The sequence below is a fragment of the Protopterus annectens genome, chromosome 2.part0 (genome assembly GCF_019279795.1).
Source record: "Protopterus annectens isolate FY-2018-M chromosome 2.part0, PAN1.0, whole genome shotgun sequence".
Taxonomy (NCBI): Eukaryota; Metazoa; Chordata; order Ceratodontiformes; family Protopteridae; genus Protopterus; species Protopterus annectens.
Window position 1 is genome coordinate 14,339,410 of NC_056728.1, and position 25,461 is coordinate 14,364,870.

At 39.2% G+C, this 25,461-nt stretch overlaps 1 protein-coding gene across 2 annotated transcripts in view; it reads right to left on the reverse strand.

Moving 5' to 3' along the window:
- LOC122792925 (signal-induced proliferation-associated 1-like protein 2) overlaps positions 1-25,461 on the reverse strand; it is a 2,084,855-nt gene that overhangs the window by 1,004,789 nt on the left and 1,054,605 nt on the right. For both annotated transcript variants that reach the window (XM_044060495.1, XM_044060497.1), the window contains exon 5: positions 632-779. The gene's annotated coding sequence lies outside the window, so the exon portion shown is untranslated. The remainder of the gene's footprint in view (positions 1-631; positions 780-25,461) is intronic.

Here is a 25,461-nt window from a genome sequence, read left to right on the forward strand (position 1 = left end):
AATGTTTTACATTCTCTTCAAGACAATCTGATCTCAGAGTAAGTTGTATAGAATAATATTCAAGCCTACACACAGCAATACAATATGCAGTGTGCACTGAAGCATTATGATATAATGTTGCGTTGTGTCTTTCAGCTTATCCCGGTTAGGGGTCGCCACAGCGGAACTCAGGTCCGCTAATGACTGGTAGTGGATTTTTATGTGCCGAGTTACCAGCCCTGATGCACAACCTTCAAGAAAGGCACGCCCATTCACGCATGCCTACACACAGAAGATGCTCTAGCTGAGAATCGAACATGACAACATCTTGCTGTGAGGCGACAACGCTACCGCAGTACCACTACCGCGGAAGCAAGCATGATGATATAATACATCAAGCAAACATGCATGAGGGCATTAAAAATAAGAAACTAGATTTTGAGCACCTGAAAGGTACTCATGAGAAACTCACAATTTGCAGAACTCCCATCTTCAAAGAGAAAACTATGCAGAGCAAGCAATCACATTATGACCACAACTTTTTATTAGTGGATTCAACATGTTATAAATAATAATAACACAAAAGGTTGAAATCACATAAATAACAGATCCAAAATGCATGTCATTAAATTCTTATAATTGTTGCACATACCTGCAGAAATAACATGAAGACATAATCATCCAACACTGATAAATCCAGCCCAGTTCTTCACAGCTTCCTTTTCCTTGTTATAGCCTGAGGTTTAAGTCCAAACTATATGCCTTCATGCAGTACAGTTCTGATTTCTCTTTGCTGGAGTCTGTGTGAAATAATTATAAAATATAAATAATTTGTTTCATTTTTCTTATCTTCATAATAAACAACTGTACTAAAAATATATGTCATTTTTCCATTATCCTTACACCTGAACTCCTTTTGCAAAATGCGGTGGCTGTAATACATCTTTATGGGAATTCCCACAAAACAAACCTCTGGGTGGGACTTTTAACTAGGTTTTAAATCTGTTAGCATTTTGGGGTGTTAAAGAGCTCTATTAACTCTTTTGTAACATTATTATAAAGCTACCCAACTTACAACATATATGGGTTTCTATAGCTGCTACATTATTCCCCATTGATTCATACCTCTCAACTGTACAGATTTTCACAGAATGTCCAGATTTTTGCCTCATATTTTTGATCATAAAATTTGTGATTTTCTGGCTAATCACTGGAATGATCTGAGGACTGAAGTCTCTAAATAATGATATGCATTTGTGTTTCTGACTTCATATCATTCAGAAAAATACACACTAAAACAAATCCTGTTATTCTAGAAACTTTCTAAGTTTATAAGAAAAACATTTAAAATCTGCCCCTATTTTTGGGCCTTTGTCCAGATTTTGTTTGTGCTAAGATGTTGAGAGGTATGCCCATTGTGTCTTTCTAGTGCTGCATTTGCACACATGCAGTGTGTGTGTGTGTGTGTGTGTGTGTGTGTGTGTGTGTGTGTGTGTGTATAGACACACACACACACCACACACACACACACACACACACACACACACACACACACACACACACACACATATATATATATATCTATGTGGATTCACTTCATAATCTCGAAATACTGAAATATCGAATTTCAGTATTTCGAGACCATGAAACTAAATCCACAAAACACTGAAACAACAAAACCTGAACCCAAAGCCGCAAAATTCAAAACACCAAACAAACCGCACACAATAAACCATACATACATCACAACACCCACATCACAACATAAACAAACAAAACTACACACATACACAACTCATACACACATAAGCAGGGGGCAAGCCCCCTGCACCCCCCATGTGGGGGGCTGTGCCCCCCCACATCCCCTACTTATATATACTAACTCTGAGATCGCACAAACAGGAATCAAAAGCAAACTCACACACGCACATTCTCCAGTCCCTCACACACACACATCAAATATATCAGCCACACTCACATACACTCTAACCCCCACTCAAAACCCTTACAAAACACTCACTTACCTGACATAACACCTAGATCCACGCACTGCACCGCTCACCATCAACACACAATCCTGGACATTACGTATCGTAAGATCAAAACCGCAAATTTGAGATATTTGAATTCGCGATTATGCACTTTCACTGTTGTAAACATTCAGCTTTATAGTCTCGAGATACTGAAATTCGACATTTCAGTATTTCTTGATTATAAAGTGCTCCTATATATATATATATATATATATATATATATAGAAAGGTTTACTATCGAAATATTGAAGTTCAAAAAACAAACATTCAACACATCGAACAGGAGCTGCTACTTCCTGCATATTAATTAGGTTAAAATGTCAAATCTGTTGAACAAATTCAGCAGATTCGACATTTATGTCGAATATCGAATGTGATGTCAGTATAGGTACAAATGTAAGTTAGAAACCTACACTGGCATTCACGTTTAAGCAGGGGGCAAGCCACCCTGCACCCCCCACACCCCCCTGCTAACTAAATATTCCAACTCTGAGATCGCACTACAGTGAGGAAAGGGATATATTCCCCAATCCACACTGTACCACAACTCTATGCATAACATCGAGTAAATATCAGCGAATGCAGAGTTGCATTTACTGATATTTTTCTCCCGCTATCCTAATGTTCGGCAATACAGAAATCGACCAACTGCCATTCGTCTTTTCGTGTACGTTTTGATAGTAAACCATATATATATATATATATATATATATATATATATATATATATATATATATATATATATATATATATATATATATATATATATATATATATATTTATTTATTATATATATATATATATATACACACACACACACACACACACACACACACACACACACACACACACACACATATATATATATATATTTATTTATATTTATATATATATATATATATATATATATATATATATATACACACACACACACACACACACACACACACACACACACACACACACACACACACACACACATACACATGCATACATACATACATACATGCACACAAGCGCGCGTGCGTGGGTGTATCATTTTAATATCAGTAAAAAGCATATAAAAATGTTGGGAGTAGGCAAATGTCATATTTTGTAACAATTTTCCTTGCTTCTTATCCAAGAAGCAGGTCTCGTATTCCACACAAAGAGATACCATCCTGATGCAAATAAAAGTCAACAAGATAAATTACTGTTAGCTGCTTGTTTCTATATTCCTTGAAGATGCCTTAATAAGTAGCAGAAGCTGCCCTTCACTGCCTTATTTCTAATGTCAAGACTCAGCTGATCATTATGGGTAGACTTAATATAAACTGGGGACACTAAATGTCTGGCCCTTGTTATCCTCCCATTCAGCATCATGGTCCATCACATTTTATAACCCCCATACCTACAGGACTAAAGCTCTTTAATCGTGATTGTATTCTGGAGTAGGTCTTCACACATGTCCCTAAAGCTGTCATTCAGGTGAGTGTCATGGCTCATACAAAACCACATGCTAGCCTTTGCTGTCTAGGAAAGCATCAAAATATACGAGGTACAAATAATCTGTGTGTTACAAGAAATTCAAGAACATTTGATGCTGGTAGTTCTGCTGAAAATCTGAGCTCTTGTTAATGGAATGCATTATACCATTTATCACTGGATGAGGTCAAAATTCACTTCAGTGTAACCTCAAATGTTCTGACCGGTAGTGCAGCACCCCTTGTGAACAAAGTGTGTTAGGCATATAAACTTAATGTGGATCACTCCCAAAGAGCCACTATGTAACAGTTATCTTCAGTATGTTCCCTGTCAGTTCAGACTTGAAACACAAATTGTTAAACTTCAAGTACTTTCAAGCTTAGTAAAAGATTTAATATACACCAGCAAAATGATTAGAGAACTGATTACCACTAGTTGTTGCACTACTTCCCTCATGTGACTCAAAATGAAACTTACAGACACACACACACACACACACAAATACACACACACACACACACACACACACACACACACACACACACACACACACACACACACACACACACACACACACACACACACACACACACACATACACACACACATATACATACTTTTGGCTGTAAAGTAAGACTGACGTTATGAATATGAACTTTGTTTTGGAAAAAGAAGGACAATATAGGCATACGTTGCATGAAATTGATTAGAAACATACCTTAGCTTTTCTTTCTTATCCTTTTTACCTCAATGGGATTTTTGTTCTGTTTTGTGTTGAGTCCCTCCATAATACTCAGCTATAACAGTTTCAGTAATAGTGATTGTTTAAAAGAATGACCCTGTAACTGTTTTATTCAGCATAGCATTTTCTTTTTTGTCAAAGTTCTCAACCCATCGTGACTCTGAAAGACAAGCAGTGCACATTTAGTCATCAGTTACAGAATGGGCAGACTGAAGGCTGTGGCTTTTGTGACAGAATTTTTGTCTACTTTTACCCCTTCCAAAGGTGGTAATCCTTGCTGTAAAAATTCGCTCTGGGGTTTGTAAACCCTGTCCAGGATAACTGCACTAGTACTAGGCAAACAACATAAGTAGTACACTTTTTGAGATATTTTTGAGGGAACAGCGATTCAAACTACTCAGTGCACAGTTTATTACATAATTATATCTACATTCAAAGAGGGAACTATGTCTGGTGGCAGAAGTAGAAAGGTCAGCACTGCTGCCTCACAGATTTTGAAACGACGCTTTGATTCCTGGCTAGGGTGCTTTCTTTGTGCAGTCAGATTGTGTATGGGCAGGGTTTTGGTGTTTTATTTTCACTCTGACATTATAGACACATGCTGTAGATGAGTTACCAATTGCCCATAAGCAAGTGATATATGCAGTGTGTGTGTGTATGTGTGTGTGTGTGGGGGGGGGGGGGGCACCACACTCCCCTGCAGCCCTTAAATGCATAAAATGTGTGAACAGAGATAAACGAGTGTTTACTGTCTTTCAGAAATAATAGCCTCCAAAATGTTCTGAAAACAGACAAGCTACACCATTAATGACATAACCAATAGAACTTTATTCATTACTTCTTCTTTTGGCTGCTCCCATTAGGGGTTGCCACAGCAGATCATCTGTTTTCATTTCTTCCTGTCCTCTGCATGTCCTCTCTCACCACATCCATAAACCTTATCTTAGGCTTTCCTCTTTTCTTCTTACCTGGCAGCTCCATTCTTAGTATTTTTTTCCCAGTATACCCAACATCCCTCCTCAGCACATGTCAAAACCAACACAATCTCACCTCTCTGGATTAGTCTCCAAATTGTCCAACCTGAGCTGACCCTCTAATATACCGATTCCTAATCCTATCCATCCTCGTCACACCGAATGCAAATCTTAACATCTTTAACACTGCCACCTCCAGCTCTGACTTCTGCCTTTTCATCAATGTCACCGTCTGCAACCTATATAACATAGCTGGTCTCACTACCCTCTTGTAGACCTTCCCTTTCACTCTTAACGGTACCTGTCTGTTACAAAACACTCCTGACACTCTTCTCCACTCACTCTGCCCTGCCTGTACTCTCTTCATCCCCTTTCTTCCACACTCACCATTACTCTGAACTGTTGATCCCAAGTACTTAAACTCATCCACCTTCACCACCTCTACTCCCTGCACCCTCACCATTCCTCTATCCTCCCTCTCATTTACACACATATATTCTGCCTTAGTCCTGCTGACCTTCATTCCTCTCCTCTCCTCTCTAGAGCATATCTCCACCTCTCCAGGGTCTCCTGTACCTGTTCCCTACTCTCACTACAGATCACAATGTCATCCACAAACATCATAGTCCACGGGGACTCCTGTTTGATCTCGTCTGTCAACCTGTCCATTACCACTGCAAATAAGAAATGGCTCAGAGCTGATCCTTGATGTAATCCCAGCTATACCTTGAATGCATTCATCACTTCTACCGCAGACCTCACCACTATCATACTATCCTTGTACATATCCTGTACCACTCTTACATACTTCTTTGCCACTCCTGACTTCCTCATAAAATACCACTACCACAACTCCTCACTAGGCACCCTGCCATATGCTTTCTCTAAGTCCACAAAGACACAATGCAACTCCTTCTGACCCTCTCTATACTTCTCCATCAACTCCCTTAGAGGAAACATCGCATCTGTAGTGCTCTTTCCTGGCATGAAACCATACTGCTGATCAGTAATCATCACCTCCCTTCTTAACCTAGCTTCCACTACTCTTTCCCATAACTTCATGCTGTGACTGATGAAATGTTATCCCCTTGTAGTTACTACAGCCCTGCAAATCTGTACCAAAACACTTCTTCTCCACTCCTAAGCCATCCTCTCACTTTCTAAGTTTTCATTAAACAATCTGGTTAAAAACTTCATTGCTATCTCTACTAAACACCTCCATGCTTCCACAGGTATGTCATCTGGACCAGCAGCCTTTCCATTCTTCATCCTTTTCATGGCTGTCCTTACTTCCTCCTTGCTAATCCGTTGCACTTCATGATTCACTATCCCCACATCATCCAACCTTCTCTCTCTCATTCTCTTCATTCATCAGCCCTTCAAAGTACTCTTTCCATCTGTTCAACACACTCTCCTCACTTGTGAGAACATTTCCCTCATTATCCTTTATCACCCTTACCAGCTGCACATCTTTCCTAGCTGGGTCCCTCTGTCTAGCCAATCAGTACAGGTCCTTTTGTCCCTCCTTAGTGTCCAACCTTTCATACAACTCTCCATACGCTTTATCCTTAGCCTTCGCCACCTCTCTCTTCACCATATTCCTCATCTCCTTATAGTCCTGTTGAAATTCTTCATCTCTCTGGCAATCCCACTTCTTCTTCACCAACCTCTTTCCCTGTATACTCTCTTGTACTTCCTCGTTCCATCACCAGGTCTCCTAGAGGAGAGAGAGGGTAGTGCCAAGGATCAAACAGTAGAAGTTGATAAAGGATGACTGCAAGGCAGAGTTCAGGGAAGAGTTAAGACAGACACTGAGTGGCATGAAGAGTTACTGAATATCTGGGTAAATACAGCAGAGCTGGTAAGGGAGACAGCTAGAAAGGTGCTTGGTGTGACATCTGAACAGAGGAAATGTATTCATTACTACAGAGAACATAATTTCCACAAATTATAGGAACACTCCAGCAAATTATATTTAAACTTCAGATGAGGAAATGCTACAGTCTGTAATTGTAGATGCAAAGAACTGAACAAACCACCTGTGGAACAATGGGGTGTTTCCTTTAATGGTAACAAACACATTGCAAGAATGGTGAAAATCATGACAGAAAATGACGTGTTTGAATTGTTAGGTTTTGCTGTGGTCATTGCATGTTGCATGTACTGGAGAGGCTGAGCCTACAGTTGGTCAGTTTGTGATGAGTGATTTATACTGGTAAAGAAAATGCAAACAAAAGAAATAAACAAATGCAAATAAAAATGCTAGAATAGTAAAAGATGCTCCACTTGATAATGTGTTCTCTTTTGAAGAAAACTTTTTTTCTTGTTGTGGTACTTTTTTCACATTCTTCTAAGAGATATGTCTCATCAATCAAAATAAATTTTACCAAGAGGAGCAGCTGTAAGCAAGTTTACTTTTATAGTACAAGAAATGATGCAGTTTCTTCTGCTATCAGCACTCTGGGAATTTAATGGAATCTTCATCACTAATGCTCTGTGAAGGCTTAATCTCCTGAAAGCTTTGGCAACCAAAGTAATTTTCCATCACAAGTATGACTGTTGCCTGTTCGCTGTGTCCAAAAAACAAACTTACCCTAAATAAATATGCAAGTGCGTTTATTTTGGTCATATACTTCTTACATGCACAAACAAATTAGGAACACTGTTGTTCATGTTTTAATTATAACTGTTAATTGAATGATTCTTCTTCTTCTGTTGTTTTTTTTTTTCATTGTACTGATTCTCAGATTAACTTCTTCTGTCTTCCTTCAACATTTGATATTAGCAGTCTTTGTGGAATGCCTTTTGTTGTTGGTAAGTCCAGAGAATATATATCCTAAGAGAATGTCTGTAGCTGGCATCATATATTCTGTCACATGGATCTTCTTCATATGGTCGACATTCATATGGCCAACACCATATGATTGACATTCGAAATGTCGACCATACAATAAAAAATAAAAGACAAAAAAAAAAGTACCTTCACACCACCCCCCCGCACCCCCATGGGAGACTCTGCCCCCAACCCCCCAGAACTTAAATATACCAACTCAGAGATCGCACTACAGTGCAGAAGTGGAAATCGTTCCATTCTGCACTGTACGGAGATGCTAATTCCCCATGGTCGACATTTCAAATGTCGATCACATGGTCTCGGCCGTATGAATGTTGACATTCTGAAATGTCGACCATGTGAAGGGAACCCTGCCACACACATTTCAGCATACACATTCTACAATTTTGAGTCTAAATAAAAAAAACAAACACATCAAAAATGAAATTAATATGTGTGAAGTATTTCTGGAGTTCCATGAACTGAAAGTAATGCTGGAAACCAGTTATTTAGGCAGTAACAGATGTAAACTATACAAAAACCCTTCTCAAGAATTTGAAAAACAAATGCTTTTGACACACATATAGTGTTTTAAGTTACAAACAGATATAAAATACAACAGCATGACTTAGACTCATTAGATCCTTTTTACCTTATTAAAAAATTATCCCATTCCTAATGGGGTTCAGGCAGCAACCCCAAAAGAACCGAGAAAAAAAAATCCCCACTTAGAAAAGCTTCTAAAGTAACAGATACCTTATAAACCCCACCCATGTAACTAACAAATCCCAATAACATGGAATTCAACAAACTGCACATTTTCAATAGCCCTTGCCAAACCAGGTCTGTCATAGGCCTGTATCCAAATCTTACCCACAGCAAATGTCTTCAAATGTGAAGGATACATCTCCCATAGTACCGTCTTCCTCAGTTCTTAGTTTTCCTGGTATCCTGTCCAAATTTCCCCTAGTATACCTCTCAACTGCCTAGATTTTCACAGTGCCCAGATTTTTGCCTCATGTTCTTGCCTATTTCTTATAAATGTATGTTTTTCTTGCAAATCATTGAGGACTGAAGTTACTAAATAATAACAGACATTTGAGCTTCAGACTTCATATCCTTCAGAAAATTCATGCTAACAGAAAACCTTTTATTCTGGCAACTTTCTAAGTTTATAAGAGTAATGTTTAAAATTTGTCCCTACTTTTGGGCCTTTGCCTCCACACCATTTTTAGCTTTCTCCATATTTTGAGAGGTATGTCCTCTAGTCAATGTGAAGACTACATCAGGTCTCACATAGAAATAGATAATTCCTAGTGGGACTAACCCATTCAGCAAAGGTAAAAAAGAAAATACATGCAAAAATGTGAGTGATCTCTGGTGCAACAATCCTGGGCTATCCTTTATTGATTAATTATTGTCAAGAGGACCTAAACAGCATGCATTACACAGAAAGCTATGTTGAAGGCATTGCACAGAACATGTGTAGCTCATTGCAGATTGTTTACAAGAGGTTAAAAGCTGTACTAGAGCACTTTTCTAGCACAAAAATGGTGGTGCACCCCTTAAAGGTACAAGATTTGTGTTCTAAAGACACAGAGGAAATCTCTATGACCATGTATTACTACACAGATTTCATCACAGCTGTTTGGACTCATTCAAAGGATCTCAATGGAAGGTAAATAAGGTACTTAATAATTTATATTTAAAGCACGCATCATACACAGAGTGCCAATTTTGGAATAAAAAATGTAGAACAGGAGAACAAATAAGGGATTCCACATAAGGCTGGATGGGATGGACAAGGCTGAGGAGTGAGAGCAAAATGCTAACTTTCCTCATTTTGGGGAAAATTATTATCACATGGCAGTAATTAGAATGCTAGGTGTAAAAACAGCAGGAAATTAACAAAAGGAACACAGGTCAAGGAGTGAAGCAGAAATACATTAAATTCTCACCATTTCTTTTGTGAGTGCATTCATTTTTTCATGATCATCTTTCTCTCTCTCTCTCTGTCTTTCTCTCTGTCTGTCTCACACACACAAACACAGAGGGTCAGATTCCAAAAGAGTTTCTCTCAGGGAAAGTTTGCCCTGATTTTGCTCAGTATAAGTGACTTACTTCAGTGTAAGGCTTATCTATAAAAAAGCTTACACAGGGGATCAGATTACTAAAGACCTGCTGTCAGTGTAAGTGGCCACTTGCACTCAGAGAAGTCTGTTGGAACCAGAAGAACAGACACACAGGCACATATACACAGTATTGAAATAACCTAATGTCCACTGAGTGGTCTAATCATGGCCTTCAATCATAAATCACTTGCTTTGGTCTCTATTGTAGGTCCAGGAGAGTGATTTTATATTAGATTAAGAAATAAAGCCTTTTACAAAGCTCACGTTGATTTTTTTTTCTGTCTCATCAGATCTTGTAATACGTATGTGTGCGTGTGCATGTATATCATGGATAGTTTATGTGAGCAGAGGAATTTTCTAGTTCTCCAGTGTTTCCCTAATCATACCCAAATTATTTATCTCTTTTTTTATTAGAGATATCTCTTGACAGAATTTCTGTACATTTATATATTATTCCTTTTTTTCTTTCCATGGCTGCCACAAAAAATTAGAATTTCCAACAGGGCACAACAAATCATCAGTGTTATGTCCAACATGTACTGCCTGACAACTTATTTTGTTCTCATAACCTTTTCAAACATAAAAAAATGGTTTCCATTCAGTAACAATGACTTAGATCAATGTTTACAAAGGTTAATGCTACTTCTGTACTACTTTTTTAAACAATTAAAAGTCTTTCTTCAGAAACTGAGTGCAGAATCCCACAGTCTGTTTCAGACATCATTACAACATATTGAATCCTAGGCAATTCCTTTCTTCCTGGGTGTGGTGACCTCACAGTTACTTGTACATGTAAACCTCTGTATGAGACAGGGCTTGTGAGACGCACTTCACCAAGGAAAAAAACAAATGCTTTTATTTTGTATGTTTTGGATGAAGTTGGCCACAGGGTTATATTCTGTGATTAGTTTGTATACAGTCAATAAAGGCATAGTATTTGATAGTACAAATACTATTCTTTTATAAAAAATAGCATACATAAATAAATCTTTCTGTTGGTCATGTTGCTCTTTCACTAGACTTGTTTTGTTACAATGAATTTAGCCACTGAAAACAATGCTGGAGTTGCCTTAAATATGTTCCACTGTTTGCCCTACTCAGATGTAAAATGAAACACTCACACAAGAGTGAATTTAAGTATTTCCTTGTATTTCAATGCTCCTGTAAACATTATTGTGTGCACAAGATGTGCCTTTGCCCCGCACACCACCATAAAATATTAATTCCTCATAAATGTCTATTCCTCATCTTCTGATCACAATTCTGCACATCCAAAGCAGAACCTTTATTTTTTTTTTCACTTTCTTAATATGTACTCTGCTTTCCTCAGCAGAATGTCTTTTTCCTCCTCATATGCAGCCTGTATGCTAGATCGAAAAAAACATTTATCACCTTTCAGTGTTCCTTACTTTTAATACCTTCCTTATGTTTCCTGTCATGTGGAAAAAGCAGGAAATAATACAATGGAAGAATTCTATGACACGTAACTGTTCTATACCTTTGAGCTCTTGTTTAAATGGTATTCATATGCCCTAGTGATTTAAAAACTATTAATTTACTTTTTTTTTTTTTTTTTTTTTTTTGTAGTTTTAGTAACTAAACGAGTAAGATACAGCAAGCAGCAAAAGACACTGGAAGAACCACAGACTGTTGAAACAAACACCGGACTGGGGAAATGCCTGAATAAACATCAAATTGCAGTAAACAGGTAATAGAAACTCTGCAAGCCATAAAATTATTCTTCCAAGTAGAAACATAAATGTATTAATACAAAAGATTAGTGCTTTTGTCTCTTCACCATGAAGAAATTTCATCAGATCTGAAGAGAAGAAAGTGCTTATCTTTTGTGTTAATAAATTTGTGGTACTACCTGGAAGAATCATTTTATGGCTTGCAGTGTTTCTATTACCTGTTTACTGCAATGCACAGAACTCAGTGCCTGAGAAGCAGTGCATTGGTGTGATTAGCTGCAAATGTAACTCTTAGCATCACACTGTGAAGGTATACGTGCAGACATGAAGGCAGAAAGCCACTGGTTACAAGTGAACTCACACAGCCTCCTGCTGCAATTCAGCCTTTGCATTTCAACCAGCCCAGCATAAAGCATACCTTCCTACCTGGCTATACCCAATATGCAACAAGTACATTCTAGTACATTCTGCCCCCACACACTTTATATATTTACCCTTGAGACGAACAGCAATAAAGTGAGACATTGAAGATGGAGAAGAAAAACACTTAAATAGAATGTGGCCACTGTTTTAACAAATGCCCTTATAACCAGATTCAGAGATTTGGCATGACTGAGAATGAATACCTCCAATATAAAAGGCAGACAACCTAAAGCAGATGCTATAAGAAACATGACTCACTAATGCCAAGACAAAACTATTTCTTTCATATGCTTGCACTGAAGTATTCAGAGTGAAAGAGTATGGTGCAAATCTATCCCTCAGATGAGATGTTAAACCAAGGCCCTTTCTGCCTGTGTTGATGGTAGGTCAGGTGGAAACATCCCATGGTACTTATTGAAAAAAAAAGTTGTGCAAGTATCTGCCCTGACCAAATTTCCCCCCAGTCAGTGTGAATACCACCTTGGTTCTCCGTAAGAAGAGGCCATTGACATAATCAGACTAACCTGGTCAATGACGTATAAATACTGTGACAAACCAGGTCAACAAACTGTAAATAAATAAAAAATAAAAATTAGCTGCTGATAGCAGACAGGCTAAATCCAGTAAGTACAGCCAGGAAATAAGTGAAATGAAAAATTCACGCACATCTTATAAGCATCTATACCCATTGTTTCAAATGTGTTTGCATGATCTACAATAGAATCTTGAACTAATTTTGAAAGTAATTTCTTCTATATGTTGACGTTGGTTTTCTCCCAACAGTAATCAGTCACACTGCTGAATAGTTTTCTCTGGGGTCTGAATGCAGAGATGATAAGACAAGCAAGCAAAGGAGAGTAGTATTGCTAGAATTTAATTCATTGTCAAGTCTTGGTGAGTACCTTCATGAGGTGGACCCTGTTTTTCACAAAATCTCAACAAGACGACACTGATATATAGACTGCATTTTATACAGCATTTATCGTGGGCAAAAGTAGGTTAAAAAATAAAAAAGATAGCTGGGTACAAAACTTCCAGGATAAAAAAGTGACCAATCCTGGTAGGCACACTGGTGCCAGGACTAGAAAAAATGACAGTGTAGAATCCTCAAGACATAGAAACATTCTTACAGTCGGGCTGGGCCAGGCTCAGGGGGGATGATGGCCCCCTTGTTGTAGAAGGAAGTACCAGTCCACAAAAATCACAAAAACTGATAGGCCAAAGAAGATCCATAAAGTTGATAAAGTGGAGTATTGAGGATAAGAAAGAAATTATGTATGGTTACTAATACACAAAAAGCTCAGAATTTTAGGACAGAAGATATACAAAAAGATTAAGAGAGACATTAGAGGAAAGAAAAATACTTGCACAAGAAAAATTAACAAAAGCTTTAAATAAAAAATAGTGTTCATTAACACAACAGATTTATGATAAACATTATATAGACCAAGAAATATTAGGCCATTTGGAAAATGAATTGCCTGAGGAAGTGAACGAAATCTAGAGATGTTTGAAATGTATAAAAAAGAAATATGGACACGGGAAAGAAAGAGAGAAAGAGAGATCTGATATGGTACAATATTTATGCGAAGAAGAAAGCCAAATTAATCAATACAAAAAAATCAGCACCAAAGATATTCAAACAAAAATACAGGCAAAAGCATCCAGATATGGAAAATTTCACAATAAAAAAATAAGATCACAGAGAGGGAATGTAGAACAGAAGACCAGTAAAGTAGAAGTTAAAAAACATAGAAGCTGAAGTTATCGAATACTGAGAAGTGAAGGATTTAGTGTAGAAAGTCTAACACTGGTTATATCACAGTATGATGGAACAACGAGTCATCTAAGTAAGGAGAATCAGAAGCAGGAGACATCTGAAGAAGAAATATGGACATGAGAAAGAAAAAGAGATTTAATATGGTGCAATATTTATGCAAAGCAGAAAGCAAAACTAATCAATATAAAAAGAGTAGCACCAAAGATATTTAAAGAGAAATACAGGCAAAGGCCTCTGGATATGGAAAATTTTACAATACAAAAAAAATAAGAAAACAGAGAGGAAAAGGAGAAAAGAGGATTAATAATTGAAAAGTTAAAGAAATAGAAACTGAGGTTGTGGATTACCTGCAAAGTGAAGAATTTAGTGTAGAAAATCTAACTCTGATAACACCACAGCAGGATACAGCAATGGCTCTCCAAACTAAGGAGAAACCAGTGGAGCAGGAAACATCTGATCAGTTGCCATATGAAGATACTTTGCAGCCTTCCATAGGAAACAGTACAAAAGTTCACTTGGAGTTGCACAGCAAGGGAAGGAACAGGGGATTATGGCAACTCTATTGCATAGTAATAGGCCAGTGAGTTCTCATATGAAAGAGCAACAGATGACACAGGGTGAAAGTGAAGAGAATGAGACAAAGGAAGATGCTCTGGATCTTTCTGTAGAATGCTTGCATGAAATGGAGAACAAAGAATGCACCCTCAGTTTGAAGAAAATGATCTAAGAGAAGAATTGCTTGATTTAATAGAGATGGACAGGCATATTAAGATCAATGAAAGAAATAGACTACAGAAAGTCAATAAAACCCAAAAAGTTAGAAGTCTGATAAAACAAATGAATAGAGTAATTAGGACTCTTCACAGAAATTCATATAATATAAAAGTAAATAGGATATATTACTGTTCAGCAAAATTAATAACAGATAAAGTCTTACCACAAAACTACAGGGCAGTAAATGAAATGAAAGGGAGAAGTCCAATGCCATCATGGAAGTATTGAATAGAGAAAACTATAAAGCAATTAAGGCAAGAAGTGTCATTGTTAGAAGAGTATAGAAGAGGGAACGGATGGCCAAAAATACTCAGAAATAAAGACGTGATAAAAGCAATGTGCAATATCAAAACAGATCAGGATCTATTGTGCACTATCACAAATAATAAACAAAAAATATCAGCACAAGCAGAAAAACGTAGGAGATATGTAGATAAATATAAAGGAACGATACAAAAAAAGCAAGTTATTGAGGCCCAAAAAAGTTCTACAAAGAATTGGGAAACAAAAGAAAAGGAATTGAAACACCACCAAAAAAGAAGAAAGCGATACATTTTGGAGAAATATTTCTGAAGATCCTGTGGAATATATCAAAGATGTTAAATGGTCAGAAGAAGTGAAAGAAGGAACAAGAAGTTGGAATGTACTATATATGAAATGGGATGAAGTAATTACCAGAGAAACTGAAACAAAATTAAGAAAACCTCCTAAATGGAAAACCTCAGGCTCAGATGCAGTACCTAACTTCTGGTTAAAAGTGTTAACATCTTTACATGAAGATTTAGCCATCAGTAAGAACTATTTATATGTGCACCGCAAACAGGTGCCAACCTGGTTTACAACAGGAAAAGCAACACTCCTACTTAAGAGCAAACCTGCAAGCTAACCTAAAAACTATAGACCAATAACTTGCCTTCCAACAACATATGAACTACACTCTGGAATTGATGCCAGTAGAGTTTATAGTCATTTAGAAGAAAACTCAATCATGGCAACAAAACAAAAGGGTAACAAAAGAAAGTCATATGGAACAGAGGATAATTTGTTGTTAAATAAAGTCATAATGGAGAACTATGATAAGGGGAGGAATCTAAGTATGGCATGAATGAACCACAAAAAAAAATTGATGGTATCCCATATTCCTGGATAAGAGACTGCTTAAAAATGTATAAGATACACTCTACTCTGACCGATTACATTACAGCGACCATGAAACAGTGGCAAACCACTTTGCAGTTAAACTATGACATAGGACAAATTAATGATCCAAGGATAAAAATTCAAAGGGGAATTTTGTCACTACTGCTCTTTTGTCTTGCCCTTAACCCACTAATTTGAAAACTTAACAGAATTAAAAAGAAACAGAGAAACTAGTGGTCTTAAAACTTCGTTGATCAGCTCAGTCATAACAATTTCCGAAAATCATGAAACCCAGGTAGTGTTCCAAAGCAACACGCCTTTATTCATCACAGACAAGTGATCCTCAGTAACAAAAACAGCATTTATTACTGAGAAAAATGATTCTATCTAACCTATTTGGTAAATGTACACATGAATGAATGAAATGTATAGGGATGTAAAGGAAAGCAGTATGCCTTGGGCTAGGATTCATGCAGATGGTCCTGAATAGTGCACAAGAGGAACCCAATTCAGAAAGCCCCTCATGTTTCACAGTAAGGACTTGCAGCTAAGAACTGCAGCTTGCAGCTTGGTTCCCCAAACTATCATATAAATCCTATGGTCTCTGGGCATGCAGTATCTAAAATAGGGTCCTCAACTTCATAGATCAGTTCGCTGACTTAGAACTTGCAAAATGCAACAATTCATTGTTAGCTGTACAACACAAGGATGGAGCAGAGCAGTGTAGTTGCAAATGTTGCCATGTATGCTTATTGCTGTGAGTTGACATATCTGAGCAGGGGAAGGCACAGTATAGCAGAGCTCCACTTCAACTGCAAAGAGTGCTGTTCCAAGTGAGAAATCTTATAGTGTGTGTGTGTGTGTGTGTGTGTGTGTGTGTGTGTGTGTGTGTGTGTGTGTGTGTGTGTGTGTGTGTGTGTATGATATCTCTGTCTACCTGTGCTTTGATGTCACTGGAAATGTGCATGTGTACATGTGTGTATATCTATTGCATGCATTACTTATGTATTTCATTATAATGCAGTGATACTGAAACTGACAGATCATTCAGATTTTATATAAGTAAATTTCATTTTTAATAGGCTCCAGTAATAAATAACTTCACCATACCACCTCTGAATAACACAAAACTGACTGTATTTGCCATGTATCATACAGCTCTGAAGAGATGTATTTCAGATTATTTTAAATGAACCATTTTTGAGGTCCCCTAATGACCTTGTTTGTCTTTTCACAGGCTCAGGATGGTAAAAGCTTTGTCCTTGACAGCCTTCTCATTTTACATACAGAATCATGCTAGGGTCATATAATTAGGATTTGGTTCATTGCATTACATTTCATAGGTCTACATGTCTTTTCTTTTACTGCCACAATGTCTTACAGCGTATATGTCACTTTCTTCCTCTGTCTCTGTTTTTTTTCTCCTTTTTTATTCCAGTAAGGAGGCACCTAGTTACTAACAGCCAAGTATTTTCCCAGATTTTACCAGGATACCACTGGAATGGAACTTACTGCTATGTAAAATCACAGGACTCTAAATGCACTTCAACAGCAAGGTTGTATTTTCCTTTATTCTTCATTTTGCATTCAGCAGAAAACACAGATAAATGCTAAATGCAGAGTAAGTAAGGTTAGCGTGACCGTGGCTAACCACTTCACTAGCATGGACTAACCATGCCCAAGAATGCTGCTTCCTCAGGTCAAACTTTACAGGAAATGGCAAAGAATGCACCCACATAGTCAATATATAGTTATACAGCAATGTCTCATGCCATATGCTACTAGCCAAAGTTGGAGACATGATTTAAAAGTTAACTATTTACTTACTCTGTACAGTAACAATACATCATCAGTCAGATTCAAAGATGCACTCACTTGCTCGTGGTTACAAATTGCATAATGTATACATAATGCAGGGTAGCCTTGTGGTATTTTTTCAACTAACTCGACTGATTCAAATATGTGAAAACAGAGGTGTAAATAATGTCTGCATATATATATATATATATATATATATATATATATATATATATATATATATATAGTGGTGTAAAAATTACTTTTAATAGTGATATAAAGATTCCATTGCAAACTGAGTGATATTTCGGCATGTGTAGTTAAGTGTTTTTTTAAGTGTACCTGTTTCATTTACACCACAGAAATACTTGTCTGTATTAGTAAGAGCAGATTCCTCCAATGAGCTTTTGAATGTAATATATATATAAAAAAAAGAGGAAAACTTAATCAAGGAGAACATTTTCCCTTGGTAGAAAGGACTGGAAATTCAGAGCAGTGGCTCTGAGAGAGAGAATTAACTACTGTGGAGAACAAACTAGAAATTGTTACTACCAGAGGAATCTAGACAGAGTGTTTGTTTCTCTTTTTGTCTTTTCCCGGTTAGAGGGCGCCACAGCGGAACTCCGGTCCGCTAATGATTGGCAGTAGATTTTTTATGGTGCCGAGTTGCCAGCCCGACGCCCAACCTTCAGCGAAGGCCCGTCCATTCACGCATGTCTTTCGGAGGCCACTCGACCGTGGGGAGGACATGCAGACTCCACACAGAAGGCACTCCAGCTGAGAATCGAACGGGAGAACCTCTTGCTGTGAGGCAACAATGCAACCGCTGTACCACCAGATCTAGACAGAGTAATCTACCAAATTAGACTGTTTCCCATAAGATGTAGCAGAGGTGTTTCCTGTCCAAACAGGTAAACCAACAGATTATTTTTTTGGGGGCTATTGTTTTACTTTTTTCAGTATTTTTTCACCACATTATATATATCTATAGCTATATATGTGTATATATATATATATATATATATATATATATATATATATATATATATATATATATATATATATATATATATATATATACACACACACACACACACATAGATATATATATATATATATATATATATATATATATATATATATATATATATATATATATATATATATATATATCTGTGTGTGTTTGCGTATGTATATGTGTAGTATCCGGGCTGGTAATGTTGTTGTTGTACTGTAGGGGTGCTGTGGGGATTGCAACATGTAATGTTGGTTCTGTACTCTCTGGTAACTTGTTGGTTCCGGTGGATGGATGACTTGCAGAAGTTGTGAGATGTAGCATGGGTGCGCACCTGGAGGCTCTTAATAAAGAAAGGCCTTACTACTCCATAAACCGTGTGGTCTCCTTCTTTATCAGGATATAACATGTTGGCGACGAGGATGGGATGCCTCCGAGTCCGCTGCGATTAAAAACGGTGGGCTGTAGTTCATGTCGGACGACGAAGAGACGGGGCCTGCTGGAGTGATGACTGGTTTCATGTTGGGGTCACTGGTTGCATACGACTGTCAGACACAGACCTGGGAGGAGTATTGTGAAGTGTTGGAACATTTTTTTGTGGCAAACCAGATAATGGAAGCGGGTCGGAAGCGAGCCATATTGCTGAGCTCGGTGGGCAGCAAGACGTACAGTCTGATGAGGAACTTATTGAGTCCTGATAAACCGGGGGACAAATCGTTCACAGAGTTGACGAGCTTGCTTCAGTCACATTATAACCCGAAGCCGAGTGCCATAGTCCAGAGGTTCAAGTTAAATTCCAGGACTAGGAGGGCCAATGAAACGGTAATGGAGTATGTCGCAGTGTTGAGGGAACTGGCGCAACATTGTGATTATGGGGACAGACTGACAGAAATGCTACGAGATAGGCTCGTATGTGGCATTGCAGATGACCGCATACAACGCAGATTGTTAGCGGAGCCTGAGTTGTCGTTTGAAAAGGCCTTGAAGTTGGCACAGGCCATAGAGACAGCGAATAAAGACATTCGTGATTTACAGCCAAGAATCATTGAAGGGGTTGGGAGCAGGAGTGCTACCCCTCTGCCAGTGCATAAAGTGGTAATGGAGCATAAACCACAAGGGAAGTCTGGTCAGTATGCTTGTTACAGGTGTGGAGGTGAACATCTGTCACGGAACTGTCGGTTTTTAAACGAAAAATGCCATGCTTGCGGGAAAAAGGGCCATGTGAAAAAAATGTGCGGCTCAACACTCTCTCGGGACCAGCCGAGAAAGGGGGAGGAAAAGAGCAGTACAATGGACAGAAAGGGAAACCGAAAAATAAAACGGCAGTATGCACACCACATGCGTGAAGGTACAGATCAACAAACCAGGGAAGCCGAGGAAGTGTTTACGATGTTCAACATAAAAGAGGCCAGGTGGGAAAGAGTTGATCCCATTAAAACCCTGTTGGACTTGAATGGTAAAATGGTACAGTTTGAAGTGGATACGGGGTGTAGTGTAACGGTTCTGTCAAAGGCTGAGTATGGGAAGTTATGGCCCAGAGAAGTTCCGAAGCTGCAGGACTGTTCAGTGACTTTGAGAACATATACCGGTGAAATAGTTCCCACAGTGGGGATGGTGAAAGTGACTGTGAAATATAAAGACCAAGCCAAACAGTTGCCAGTCATGGTGGTAGCAGGTAAGGGACCAAACCTGCTAGGCCGGGCGTGGTTAAAGGAGCTAGATATGGACTGCCTACAGCTCCATAAAGTAGAACAGCAGGGCCTGACCTTGCAAGAGGTGCTGGAGAATAATGAAGAAGTTTTCAAAGAGGAACTGGGGACCTGGAGGGGTCCACCTGCAAAAATACACGTTAAAGAAAACGTAACGCCAAGATTTTACAAACCCCGACCGGTACCATACGCAATGAAGAAGAAAGTTGAGGTGGAGTTAGAGCGACTCACTAAGCAAGGTATAATTGAGCCAGTAAAGTTTGCGGAATGGGCCGCACCAATTGTTCCCGTATTAAAGCCAGATGGTACTGTACGCATATGTGGTGACTACAAGTTAACAGTGAACCAAGTCTCGAAGTTGGAGCAGTATCCCTTGCCCAAGGTGGAGGATGTGTTTGAAAAGCTGTCGGGAGGTGAAAGGTTTAGTAAACTGGACCTCAGTCAGGCATATCAACAAGTAGTGCTGGAAGAAGGGTCAAAGGCGTATGTCACCCTTACCACACACAAAGGTTTGTTCCAAGTCAATCGTTTACCCTTTGGGGTTTCCTCGAGTCCAGCTATTTTCCAGAGAATAATGGTGGGACTAGTGGCAGGAATTCCAAAGGTGGCTGTGTATTTAGACGACATCCTGTTGACGGGTAGGAACCTTCGAGAGCATCTGGAGACGCTGAACGAGGTGCTGAGACGACTGCGAGAGGCAGGTCTGAGAGTGAAGCGGAGTAAATGTGCTTTCATGGCAAAGGAAGCAGAGTTCCTAGGTTACAAGGTGGATGCATCAGGCCTACACCCCTTGCCAACCAAGGTGGAAGCCATTCAACAGGCGCCAGCACCCACAAATGTTACAGAGCTGAAAGCCTACTTAGGCTTACTCAACTATTATAACAGGTTCCTGCCAAATCTGTCAACACTGTTAGCTCCTTTACATAAGCTATTAAGGAAGGAGGCTCAGTGGTCGTGGAAAAAGGAACAGGACAGAGCGTTTGAACAGTCAAAGGAACTAATGCAGTCTTCAGAGGTTTTGGTGCACTACGATAGTCACAAGGACTTAATTTTGTCATGTGATGCCTCACCTTATGGGTTAGGGGCTGTGTTGGCACACCGGATGTCAGATGGACAAGAACGACCCATTGGGTTCATGTCACAAACTTTAACACAAGCGGAGTCAAACTATTCCCAGCTAGATAAAGAGGGTTTAGCTGTAATGTTTGGAATTAAACGGTTTCACAAATACCTTTATGGAAGGAGGTTTACTATTTGTACCGATCATAAGCCTTTGTTGTCACTGTTCAACGAGATGAAAGCAGTGCCGCAGATGGTTTCTCCCTGCATTCAGAGATGGGCTGTAACATTGAGAGCTTATGAATACGAGATTGTTTATAAGCCCGGAAAACACCATAGTAATGCGGACGCGCTAAGTCGTCTGCCGATACCAGGGCAGCTCCAGGAAGAGGAAGCGGAGGACCGAGTTTTGATGATGGAGGACATCACGTTGGCGTCTGCCAAGGAATTGAGTGAATGGACACGCAAAGACCCGGTGCTAGCTAGAGTGTTTCAGTGGGTCCAGCAAGGCTGGCCAGTCCAACAAACGGATCCAGTTTTTCGGCCTTATGAGGTGAGGAAAACAGAGCTGAGTGTGCAAGCTGGATGCGTATTGTGGGGGGCACGAGTGATAGTTCCGTCCCCAGGAAGAGGGGCACTTTTACAGCAGTTGCACCAAGGTCATGTGGGCATCACGCGAATGAAGGCCTTAGCCCGAAGTTATTTCTGGTGGCCCAAGTTGGACCACGATATTGAAGTCGCTGTGAATGAGTGTAAAACATGTCAACAACATCGCAACTTGCCTGTGGCGGCGCCACTACATCCATGGGAGTGGCCGAGTAGGCCTTGGCAGAGACTTCATATAGATTATGCCGGACCTTTTATGGGGGCCATGTTTTTGATAATCATGGATGCTCATTCTAAATGGATGGATGCCTATCCAGTCAAAACACCCACATCCCTCGTTACCATTGAATGCTTGAGGAAGAGTTTCAGTAGCCAAGGACTACCAGAGACTATTGTTTCCGATAATGCTTCTTGTTTCACGAGTGAAGAGTTCAAGGGTTTTCTAAGAAAAAATGGCATCGTACACATCACATCAGCACCCTACCATGCAGCTTCAAATGGTTGTGCTGAAAGGGCTGTTCAGACTTTTAAAGCAATGATGAAAAAGTCCGGAGAAGGAAGTATAGCAGCAAAAGTGTCAAGGGTGTTATTCAACTACCGTATTACACCTCAGTCTACCATGGGTTTGTCACCTGCCGAGATGTTGCAAGGGCGGAGATTAAGATCCACGCTGGATCTGGTGCATCCAAACGTCCGAGCTAAGGTAGAGGGGACCCAGTGGAGGCAAAAAGAATGTCATGATCGACGTCGGAGAGAGAGAAGTTTTCTGGAGGGAGATGCAGTGATGACGCGAAATTTTAGTTATGGACCTAAATGGATTCCAGGGGTCATTGTCAAAAGTACAGGTCCATTATCGTACCAGGTGAGGTTGAATGGAGATTTTTTGGTGAGGAGACATGTAGACCAGATTCTGCGGAGCGAACAGAAGAAGGATTCCATGGAACTGCCAGCCTCGGAAATACCGTTCAGTTCGGAACCAGGGCTCGCAGTGGCCGGAGGATCGCCAATCGAGGGAGACCGCCGGGACGCGGAAGGAGAGGTTCTCGAGGATCCAACCGTTCCAGGGAAGGACACACTGATACCTGAAGTGGTAGCTGTGACACCAGAGTCACCTAAAGTGGTACCACTGCGCCGTTCTAAGCGTGTGCTGGTTAAACCTAGTTACTTGAAGGACTATCAATGTTAAAAAAAGTGCATGTATGGATTACAAGAACAACATAGCTAGATTGTATGGTAATCAGTAATAACTAGCCCGTTATTTAGAAGTAAGTGCCTAAATGCATTGTTTTGAACTTGCTCCCTAGTTGCTTATGTAAGGGATTATGTCATAGCTTAAAAGGGGAGGGATGTAGTATCCGGGCTGGTAATGTTGTTGTTGTACTGTAGGGGCGCTGTGGGGATTGCAACATGTAATGTTGGTTCTGTACTCTCTGGTAACTTGTTGGTTCCGGTGGATGGATGACTTGCAGAAGTTGTGAGATGTAGCATGGGTGCGCACCTGGAGGCTCTTAATAAAGAAAGGCCTTACAACTCCAGAAACCGTGTGGTCTCCTTCTTTATCAGGATATAACAATATGTGTGCACATATGTATATAGACGTGTTTAAACTGGCTGAAAGTGAACATCTCTACATATATTAAACTTCTGTAATGTAAACCACTTTGCTCTTTACCACTTAATAACTGCAGTGGCTGTCAGAATGTGCATATTATTACAATGTTTTATCTGCCCACACCTGCTGTATGAAAATATAATCATGATACCTTGCCTTTGTTTGCTCAATAGATAAAGCAATAACCTGCAAACACAGTAAAAATGCTATCAGTGTATATACAATTTAACAAATGTTACACATGCAGAAAATAAAACAACAAATATTTGTCTCATATTCTGTTTTTGTTGGTTTATAATATCAAACCCTGAACTATTTGCAAAATACATTTTGTGTTTGGCCTTTTTCAGTGCAGTATCTATAACCTCTGAATAAATGTACTCCCTCGATCGCATGACGTAGGTAAAATACAAATGTGCATCCTGCAGAGGTAATTGTTTCACTTATGCATTTTAGTGAGTGTTGTGAGAGAGTTCACTATGCAGGGGATATGTTCAGTGCTACAAGGAAGTGCACAGCACTTGCATTACTCACAGGTCCAAAGGAAGCAGTAAGAAGTGATATCAGTGTTTGTAAGCAAACCAATCATTTAACACTTCAGACATCTGTTTCTTCTATGCCACCGCCATTAATATGCAAAGGGCTGTTTCCTGCAGTCATCTATGTTATCAATATCTGTGCTGTCCAATGAAATATCATCACTTCTCAAAATATATTTTTCTGCCCGTTTTTGCACTTGCATGCATTGCAGATGAGGAAATGTCATTTCCACATGACATGCATCTTATCTAACTTCTGACCACACGTATCTCAAGAACAACAACTCCACTAACAGTTTAAGCACATTCATTCCACTGCTCTGCCAGGTAATGCTATTTCCTTCCTATCTACTTGCCTGCTATGTTTTCACTGTAGCACAATATTGTAGGCTATAATCAAATGGTCTCTGGGCAAACAGCCACTGTCCATACAAACTGGACTTTATCTGGAAGGAAGGGAGGTGTGGTCTCTTTTAGTAAATTATATTCAGTCTTCTGAATTACTGTAAACATTCATTACTTAGAGTTTATAAGTTTCCTCCCTTTTCTTTTCATGTACACCCTCACTCCAGCATGTGCAAATGTCATGCTGCCACGAACTTTTTGTAACATCCTGTTAGAGATGTGTTGTATTATGCAATATACGCTACTGTAAAGTGATTCCCAACACAAACTGCACTGCATGAAGAAACTATAAGACAACAAAGAAATGGATACAGGGTTTCATAATACTGTGTGTGTGTGTGTGTGTGTGTGTGTGTGTGTGTGTGTGTGTGTGTGTGTGTGTGTGTGTGTGTGTGTGTGTGTGTGTGTGTGTGTGTGTGTGTGTGTGTGTGTGTGTGTGTGTGTGTGTGTGTGTGTGTGTATATATATATATATATATATATATATATATATATATATATATATATAAACCAAGCTAAGGGGTAAAGAGGTCACACAGACAAACCACTCAGTACAAACTGCAAGAAAACCCCAGTTGGGCTAGAGTTTTCACTGTGTAATACCTTCAACACCTGTTTTACTTCACTTAGTGTACCTCCCTCTTTCTCCCCTTCCTTTTGTATTATCCTATAGTATTCACCCTGTAAACCAATCTAAACACCTCCTCTATCTCATCTCATCTTACATCCCTCTTTTCCCCTCCCTCGAGTACTAC